This window comes from Amblyomma maculatum, chromosome 4, assembly GCF_055883805.1.
Source record: "Amblyomma maculatum isolate TAMU_Amacu chromosome 4, ASM5588380v1, whole genome shotgun sequence".
Classification (NCBI taxonomy): Eukaryota; Metazoa; Arthropoda; class Arachnida; order Ixodida; family Ixodidae; genus Amblyomma; species Amblyomma maculatum.
The window spans coordinates 87354611-87364386 of record NC_139347.1 but is presented as its reverse complement, the minus strand read 5'-3'; positions in this window follow the sequence as shown (position 1 = coordinate 87364386).

Sequence of the window (9776 nt, the reverse complement as noted above, 5' to 3'; positions counted from 1 at the left end):
GAAATAACTGACTACTTTCAGAGCGAGGTTCATGTCTCTGTCGAGGAGGCTTCCTTTACTTCAGGACTGGTCGGTGAGAGAAAATTGATGGAACTGCGTTTGGCCTGTTTTTTTTTTTTCGAGTTCGTGTAATATTGGCGGCTCAAACTGGTCTTCAGTAAAATGTAGCTAGAACATAGAGCGATGAGTTAATCACTCAGGCTAGTTGAAAAAAAAAATCTTCTTGCATACAATTGAAATGAGTAATATGTTACAGTGTTAAGAATTGTTGCTCGCAAAATGTTCCCCTATTTTTACATCATAACTATAATTATTATTGATTGTTCAAGTTTCGTAAATACAGAAAATTGATGCAATGGTTCCGGCTGATTTGACATCGATGGGATAACTTTTTTCGCAATAAATGAATACGCGGAATCGCGGTTTTAGAGCTCCAGCTTTCAAAGCGAAGGTAACCTGCCAACGCCTTGTAGTCATGGTCAAAGTGAAGCGTGTGTGATCATATGAACACCTCCTGCACATTGGCCGTATCCCTGATAAAACGAACGCATATTTTTTAACCCACGCGTGCGTCGAAGCATGGCAACACATTCAAGAATTGAAAAAAAAAATGCCGTACGACCTAACTAGTGCAGATTACCCGCAATACCTCGGGTTTACTTGCCAAAGAGTTTTTCAGGGCCAGCATTCATTGCTCCCGAGTAACCGACGCACACTACAAGTACCAGCTGGAAAGGCTAGCTCCTCTACAAGCCCAAATTTTGATTTTTGGTGAAGGCGGCCAGGGATCCTAGAATAATCGCGACAAATGCAATCGAGAGGCTGTATTTTCCAGTTATCTCTGACAGCAAAAAGCAGATTATAGCGCCATGTTTCTGGCTGTACAGAAGTCGAAGCGTGTTAAATGATGGAGCCTTGGAGCCTCGCAGAATATTCAGCATGCTGCAGAGGACAACCTTATTTTTACACAATGAACATGCTGCCGCCGCAAAAATATTGAGGAGCAAGCAGGAATAAAAAAACGTAGCGTCAGGTGACGCGTTATTACGGGGAGTGAGAAAGGCACCCGACGTCGCAAACAACTCTGTTCTTTCTAGGAATAAATGTCTTTCGACTAATCTTGTGAATCCATTGACTCGTGCGCAAGCCGTCACGATTGCCTTGAGATATCATGAATACCGCATAACCATCTTCGGGCCGCTTGCTGCAGTTGTACGCGCAACAGCACGGCATAGAGCTTGCACGCTGCAATAAAAGCACAGCGCGCAATATTCGCTCGCCGAGACTAGGAGAAAAATGGCGCGAAGGAAAAAGAAAACACAAGAAAAAGGCCGGACGCGCGTCGGTTTCCAAGGGCAACGGCAGGGAGACCAATCGTCGCTCAGGAAATCGGGCGGAGAGCCGGCCTTCAGCGAAGGGGCGCGCAAGGGGCGAGGGGGAGGAGAGGAGGTAGCGCGGCGGCGGCAAAGTTAAATCGTTGGCGGAACTTTCAAAGTATCAAGGGGCTTTACGCTTGTCCAGAGCCGGTTCTGCGCTCGTTGGGTAGGGTTCATGTAAACCCGGCAGGGTCGAGTCCACTCAACTCCCCAACTCGACCCTCCGCTGTCGGGTAAAGGTGACAAAACTGAGGTCCGATGCGCGGGGGAAGAGAAAAAATACAGGGGTTCAACGCTGCTGAACCAAATATTGGGCGAAAACATTAGATACGGATGATCGAGCATTCTTTTCTTTCTCTTCTCTCTCAGCCGACATATAAAGCCCCGTTTTAACCAAGTCGTATAAACGTGCTTTAGTGGCCTATAGAGGAAACTTGAATGCCAGGGTCCTAGCAGGCTGATTAGGACATAACCGTCCCATGTGAAACGAGATACCCAAGTTGGCAGCTCCTGCTGACCGCTTGAATTAGTAGCCTAGCTCTCACCCAAGTGTCACGTGGGGTGCGACGTCACAGCGTCACTTGGGAAAGACGTGGCTGACGGCCGCGCTATGCTGAAGGCTCGAAACCGAGAGTAGTATTACTTTCGCAATAAGACTCGGATGGAGCGTAACGCCAACTCACTCGCTCCTGTCGGGTCCATGTAAACGCTGCTATAGACCCGACAGGAACGGTTTGAGTTGAGCTATCGGGTAGAAAAGCAGTTACAGGGTTCATGTAGACACTGTCGGGTCGGGCCGAGTCAATTCTGGCGCATTCAACTTCGGGTGGGTTGGCTTGGCCAGCGGCAGAAAGCATGTAAACGCGGTTGAGCTGAGTCGGGGCATGGTGGGACGTTGCGTGACCGATTTGTCACAGAGGGGGAGATCCGAACAAAAGCCCTGTTTACATGGACACGACAACGGTGAGTCGAGTTGGGGCGTTGAGTGAGTGGTCTCAACCCTACCGGGTTTAAATGAACCCGACGAACTCAGAACAGGCCCTGGACAAGCGGCGATTACGGTGGCACATCGCGTTTAGGCGAAGAACTAGCAGACGGCACCTGATTCCGTTTTCCCCCTGCGAATCTCTAGCGTTTTCCGTACTGCTCTCTCTCAGTGCGCCCCGACAGCGTTTACATGCTTCCTGCAGCGGGGTCGAGTCCAGTCAATCCATCACCTGCGTGAGAGTTGACTGGATTCGACTCGACGAGGTTTACACGAACCCGGTAACCGGTTTTCAATTCGATAACTCAACTCAACCCGCTCCTGTGGAGTCCATAACCATGTTTACATGAACACGACAGCGGAGGGTCGAATTGGGGAGTTGAGTGGACTCGACACTACCGGGTTTACATGAGCCCGACCCGAAAAGCGCAGAACCGGCTCTGGACGAGTGGCGATTATGGCAGTACATCGCGCCGAGGTGAAGAACTAGCAGACGGCACCCGATTCTGTTTTTTTTTCGAGCATCTCTAGCGTTTCCCATACTGTTCTCCTCTTATTGTGCCCCGACTCAACCCGACAGCGTTTACATGCACCCTGCAGCGGGGTCGAGTCCAGTCAACTTACCTCCTGCGCGGGAGTTGACTCGACTCGTAGTGTTTTGGACACGACCCGACGGGGTTTACATAAACCCGGTAATCGGTTTTCGACTCAACTCAACCCGCTCCTGTCGAGTCCATGTAAATGCCGCTAGTTACTGGGGAATCGTTTGAGTTTCTCCAACCTTGACGAAACGAGTCGCGCGACTTTCGCGAGTAGCCAGTGTATGAAAACGCTAGATATTCGCGGGGAGAAAACCGGAATCGGGTGCCGTCTGCTAGTTCGCATAGACACGAGGAGCCATCGTAATCCCCGTTCGTCGGTTCGGGTTCATGTAAACTCGGCATGATCGAGCCTACTCAGCTCAACTCGACCCCTGCTGCCGGGTCCATGTAAACAGAGCTAGCATCGCCTCGCCCCAAGCGCCAGAATTGCGCCTCCGGCGATGCCGGTAGTCGAGACACTGCTCCAAAGAAGCTGCCATGTGGTTCCTTTACCCTTTCCCTGCGAGTGCTCTCCGTTTCTCTGTGTCACACAAGGCGATCATGAAGCAAATTAAGACTTTCTCCTTAAAATATCACTGACGATTAACAAAACCTAAGTATAGTGCTGCTCCTTTAATACTTCGCATCACGTATAGTACTGATTCGCACTACTAATTTAGAACATACCACTTATATACACGCATAAAGTTCATAGGACAATGCTATTGCATTAACTCTCAAGGATACTTAAGCCCTCCCCCCCCCTCCTTCCATTTTTTTCCTATTCCTAACGACTGGACTTGGGCACCACCGGATACATTCGCTCAAAATTCTCCGTCCATGACACACCCGAGCCGCTGTAGCGTGACAGCCCCCTTGGGCCGAATTAATGGCTGCGTGGGCGCGGCGCAGTCGCTTTCCACACCTCGAGAGAGAAATTTTGCATAACAGAACCATGCTGAACCACTTTTTTTTTTTCAATGAAGTCGAAGAAATGCATAGGCGCGTTGTCTATTGGACTTACCTTTTTGCGCAGCCGGCCGCTGACTAGAGGATGAGCGACGCGCTCTTCCTGGCGTTTACTCACTCGGTGATGAACGGGCTCCCTTGCTGCACATCTTCACCGCGCGTCGCCTTTTTCTGCCCGGCCTAAAGCAGCCTGGCGGGGATCACCACTTCTGGCCCGTTAGATCGTTTACAGTCGGGACCACACGCCCCAAATATCATTGCACATCCCTCGGGTTAAAGTTAACAATAGCACATGACACCCGACTCCAAATATGCAGAGAGAGAACTAGGACTGCTATTAGCTGGTTTTAAGTTAGTTTTTTTTAAATATATCCATCATTATCAAAATATTTCACGATATTTTTACTATAACTGAACACTAACCGATGCCCAGCCAGAAGTTACAAATACGCGCGGGACAGCTCAGGAAAAGTGCCGATCTAACGACTCCGGATTCTGCGCGGCGAGCACTGAGAACTGTTCAGATAAGCCTGCGCTTTTTTTAAGTCGCAAACAGATGCGCCGCGGTGTAATTGTCAGACCTTGGCACCGCTGAGAGACTCTTTCGAGCAGGCAGACGCATCCAATTTAGCTGGAAACTGGCATAACGCGTTTTAGCTGGTTGCATGTCATTGGCACGACACTGTCAACACAACAGGCAGTACCTTGCAAATGCGCACTGCTCTTCAAGAGAGGCGTCCGCATGAACATTTGCATTGAAGATGTAGCACGACCACAGGCTACACAAGATGTGTGTACACGCAAGCAAAATATAATCGTCACTTGGAGTCACCAGGAGCAACGCCAAACGCGGCGGGACAAACGTGCGTCGCGTATACGTGCTCCGGACACGGCACACGGACGACTCTGCGTTCCTAGCACAATCTTTATTGTAGGAAAAATAATATCCGAGTTTTGCTCGAGAAATCACAGTGTGAGCAGAACCTTCCGGTGGCGGCCTCTGACGGGCGAGGCACGGGACAGCACACCATAAGGAACAAGGGCCAAGGCACCCATCATTCAACGTACACCAGCGGCGGCAGAAAATACAACCCGGAGGGGAAAACACTGCCGCCAAACAACGTGTCCCAAGAGTGTAAAAGACGAACCAACCTTTGTTCGAAATCGCGTACAAAATATAACACGACGCCACAGAACGCATGCACACCGAAAGCATCGCTGGCGGGGCGCCCTCCCCAGGTGACGAGCTCAGCCCTGGCCTTGCCGGCCTCTGCTACTGATGCTTTCATGGGAAGTGCACCCTTCGGGTCGACTTTTCAGCAGCGGCCAGCTTGCACCAAGAGCGAGACACCACCACACCGGCCAAACAACGAAGGCGGCTCCGGACGGACAAAGGCGCACACTTCCAAAATGCATCGATCCTGGACGAGAAATAGAGAGATTTAGCATACCGTGATCCGCGATCCGCCACCGCGACCCTCTACCGCTCGTGGGGCGGGGGGCGGGGGGGGGGGGGGGGGGGCGCACAGGCTGATTGGTTCCGATGCGGCAGGTCAATGTGGAGACATCTATCGGCATCAAAGTGATCTGGGCACGCGCAATGGAACGCGCGGTGGCGGATCACGGTAGCGGATTGCGGATCACGGCGTGCTAAATCTCTCTAATACCTCGCGGTGAGCCGCCTGTAAATGTTTGGTTTATGGGGTTTAACGTCCCGAAGCGACTCGGGCTATGAGGGACGCCGTAGTGGAGGGCTCCGGAAATTTCGACCACCTGGGGTTCTTGAACGTGCACTGACATCGCACAGCACACGGGCGCCTTACTTTTCGCCTCCATCGATACGCAGCCGCCGCGGCGCGGGTAAATACTCCTTCTAGTGAAGCCAGTCGTGATTTTCAGTGAGCAAACTACAACTGGAAAACCGTACCTTGCCAAAACATTTTCTGGACGCGCCTGTACCAATCAATGTTCTCAGAGTAAAATGGCACCACCGCGCTGCGTAGAGGACCAACGCCTAGAGGGCGCACGTCCAAGACAGAAGTGTGCGCCTGTTCGTACGCAAGCGTCGCAGAGGTCGGGCGCCCCGAAGACACGCTCAAAATCAGCTGCGGCTGCGCCGCTGGTTCGGATCACAGGTCGCCGGGCGGACTCTCACCCGCTTCTGCTGGTTCTCGTGCATGCGCGGCACCACGGGCCGGAGAACTTTCTTCTATCTTTTTAAACCAGCGTCTGCACGCTCTAGAGCGAATATGAAAGGTTGAAGTCGCGAAACCTTTCGCGGAGCCTGACTCACATCGAGCGCTCAACCATTCAGTCGAGCGCCTACTGCTGCTCTCACGAGCCGCTCAGCAGACAGAAATCGCAATGGAAAATTTGCGAACAACAAACAGTGCTGAGAGTCCGTCAACGCTGCAAAGGACGCGAGCCCGGGGTAAACGACGGAGCACGTAACTCTTCTTCGTCGCTTCGGGGCTCGGTGTCGGCACTGCCCAATGGAACAGACACGGCCCGGACGGCGTATTCACAAAGCGAGCTCTGCACAGCACATTCTCCTGGATTACGCGCGTCTTTCTCGAGTCCTGGCAACGGAACGGCCAAAGAAGCGTGGAACAAGTAATGTGTTACAGCCCTGTGTAAGCGCCTGTAGCCAATTGAAGCTGTCAGTTCGACGAGCCTCGTCTCTTCTCGCTTCTTCCATCACTTTCCGTTCATTTCATTTTCGTTGACGGAAATAAACGGAATTTATAGTGCATTACATTTTTGAAAAACAAGTGAAAACTGAATTTAATGTATACTCATGTATCAGTGAAGAGAACATGCTATATAGCTGGCGGTCAAAAAGATAGAGCGGAATCCTGTTTCATTTATAACTGTTTGCCGCGATAGCACAAACTAAAGAAAATAAAGTACTCAGTGCCAATTTTAGTGACTAAGTCAAGACTTTACAGTCGAATCTTTTTCAAGGTCGGCAATGTAGTTTTTTTGTTTTGTTTTTTTTTCACGGTAGGAATGAGGCATGCTTTGCATAAAAGCGAACTGGCGCGAAGAAACGAGGACGACACGCACTGGTGTCGAAAAAAAAAAAAAAAAGACTCGTTTCTCGAAAATAAAAAAATATTCCTCGAAACAACTAATTGGCTCCAACAGACGTCTTACGGCAATGAGCATTCTAGTACCCGTCTCTTCTCTCATGGAGCTGTAGCAAAGCGTTGTAGTGAGCACGCTTTGTAAATACGAAAACGGACAGAAGTGACAAGCGATTGGGAATCCGCTGCCATCTACAGCATGGATATAGCTGGAGTCTACTGCGCATGCGTTCACATTACGCCGTTATTCTCAAAACCAGGGCGCTGCGGAGCGTATTTCCAAACTGTAAACTGTCCAATGAACTAAGGAACCGGATTGTCTGAAAGCGTTTTAAACGGCGATTTTAGCTTTAAAGGACTTCCGTGGGCAATCACCGGGAAACTAAATTATTTGCACTGTAATTGCTGTTCGGAAAAAAAAGGCATGATTTCTTTTATTTTTTTTCTGCGAACTGAAATAGCAGCTCATTAAAAACTTCACAAACAGCAATCAAAAAGGAAACAGACCCTCAGAAATGTTTGGTTTGGTTTTGGGGTAACGGGAGGGGAGGGAGGGTTAACGCCCCAAAGCAACTCAAGCTATGAGAGACGCCGTAGAGGAAGACGAAATTTCGACCACCTGGGGTTCTTTAAAGTGCACTCACATCGCATAGCACACGGGCGCCTTGTCTTTTCGCCTCCATCGAAAAGCGGCCGCCGAGGCCGGGATACGATCCCGCATCCTTGGGTACAGTAGTCGAGCGCCCTAACCACTCCGCCACCCCGGCGGGATTTTCCACGAGGTGGCGCAGCTCATCTTTGCACTGTATTGTTGACAGTTCGGAGATGCGCCGCCGCGGATGCAATGCACCTGCATCGGCATGTGGATGGTATAATATTACATTGCAACAAAAACAAATTGCTCAGCTTCTCCAAATTTACGCTAACGTTGATGATGATACAACTTCCGATTTAGCCTTAACTAGCGACAAAAAGGAGAAATTGTAGGGGATGGATAGGAAAATAAAAGTGCTCTTTTTCATGGATACAGTGATGGATTGGGGCTGGATGTCGCACCTTTGGACGCTTACGTCGTAAGGCAAGTTGAAATATTCTTGCTGCCCGAGGTGTGTTTTGTCTTTTAGATCTGGTACTGAGACGGCTCTGAGCCAATTGTCGTTTAGAAAGCCGAGTTGGGAGGCACAACCGTAAGTCGAGGTACTACGTGTATACCCCATAGGAGAACGAAATTACGCCGTTTGACTACGGGTGAACCTCGAGACCCCAGGCTCTACCCGCTTCCTCCTCTGCTGGTGGGGCTCTCTCACGTGGGCTCGGACGGATTCCGCTAGAGGCAACAGGAAGTTTTTGAATAGGATCGGAGCGGAGAAGGGGACGGCGACCATACCTAACCACACCCTCCAACCTTTCATCGTCATCATAACATTCTGCGCATTTGCACTGCCATCCCTTAACCGATATGGTCAATATTTTAAAACTGGATAATGACTGGGCAAAATTAAATCGCCGCCGGCGGACAAAGGACGTCCGTTCAGGTTAGTTTTCAACATTCGGTCGCCGTGAAAAGAATCGGTCCACTTATTTTAAAATCGCAGTCTTTTGGCTTCTTTGAATGTAAACAACCGGTTAGGCCGTAGCCTTAGGTTGGTACAAATGTAGACTCCAGTCATTCTGGTCGGAAAGCCTGCGGCAGGGAGAGCTTTTCCTCGAGACGAAGTGAACATATATTAAAGGGCCCCTGAAAAAGTTTCCTCAGATGGTAATTTTTTTCGATATCGCTCATGTAGCATCAGGAATATCGGCGATAAAAAACTACCCCTCCCCCCTTTTCCCTCTCTCAACTCACAAATTCGGAGCGAGCGAGAAAGTAATAAGTATTAGGTTTATGGGTTTGGTTTGTGGGGTTTAACGTCCCAAAGCGACTCAGGCTATGAGAGACGCTGTAGTGGAGGACTCCGGAAATTTCAACTATCCAGGGTTCTCTAACGATTGACATCGCACAGCACACGAGCGCCTTGCTTTTCGCCTCCACTTCAAAGCGGCCGCCTCAGCCGCAATTAGGCGTCCCTGGGTCCAGAAGTTGAGTGCCCTAACCACCGAGCCTCCCATTTTCCCCACAGCCAATTATTTTTCTTTTCGTCTCGAATTACATGGTGTAACGATTCACGGCGAATCAATGACGGTTTCTTACCAGTGACCTGAAGCCAAGACGCACAACAAGGTACGACATGATTCATGAGAGAAACCGGCAACAGAAGTAACCCTGAGCCGCGGGATTAGATTTAGTTTGGTTTATGTTGATTTTCTGTACTTTTTAACTTTTATTGTTTTTTTATTTCTTATGCGCATTTATCGGTTCGCTTCTGAGCACTTGCACGATGCGTGAACGCTCGATAGTCATCAGCACTGTACAGTACACAGCGTATTCCATAGCCACTTCCGAAACTGCTTCAGGGACCCTTTAACTTCAGCTTAGCGGAAGTCAATGTGCGGCTAAGCGGTGATACGACCTAGTCGATACAACGATGCCGTCGCAGTGCTTCAGGCTCTCCAGAAATAGACATCCGCAACCCCAACCTTTAGCTGGCCGAACAGAGCATGCTGAATGAACCTAATCATTCGCGGAGACGCTTGTCGCTTAGAGCGCGCTGCCACTGACAATAGAGAGATTTAGCTTACCGTGATCCGCGATCCGCCACCGTGACCCTCTACCGCGCGTGGGCACAAGCTGATTGGTCCCGACGCGGCAGGTCTATGTGCCGACATCAAGTATGTGGCG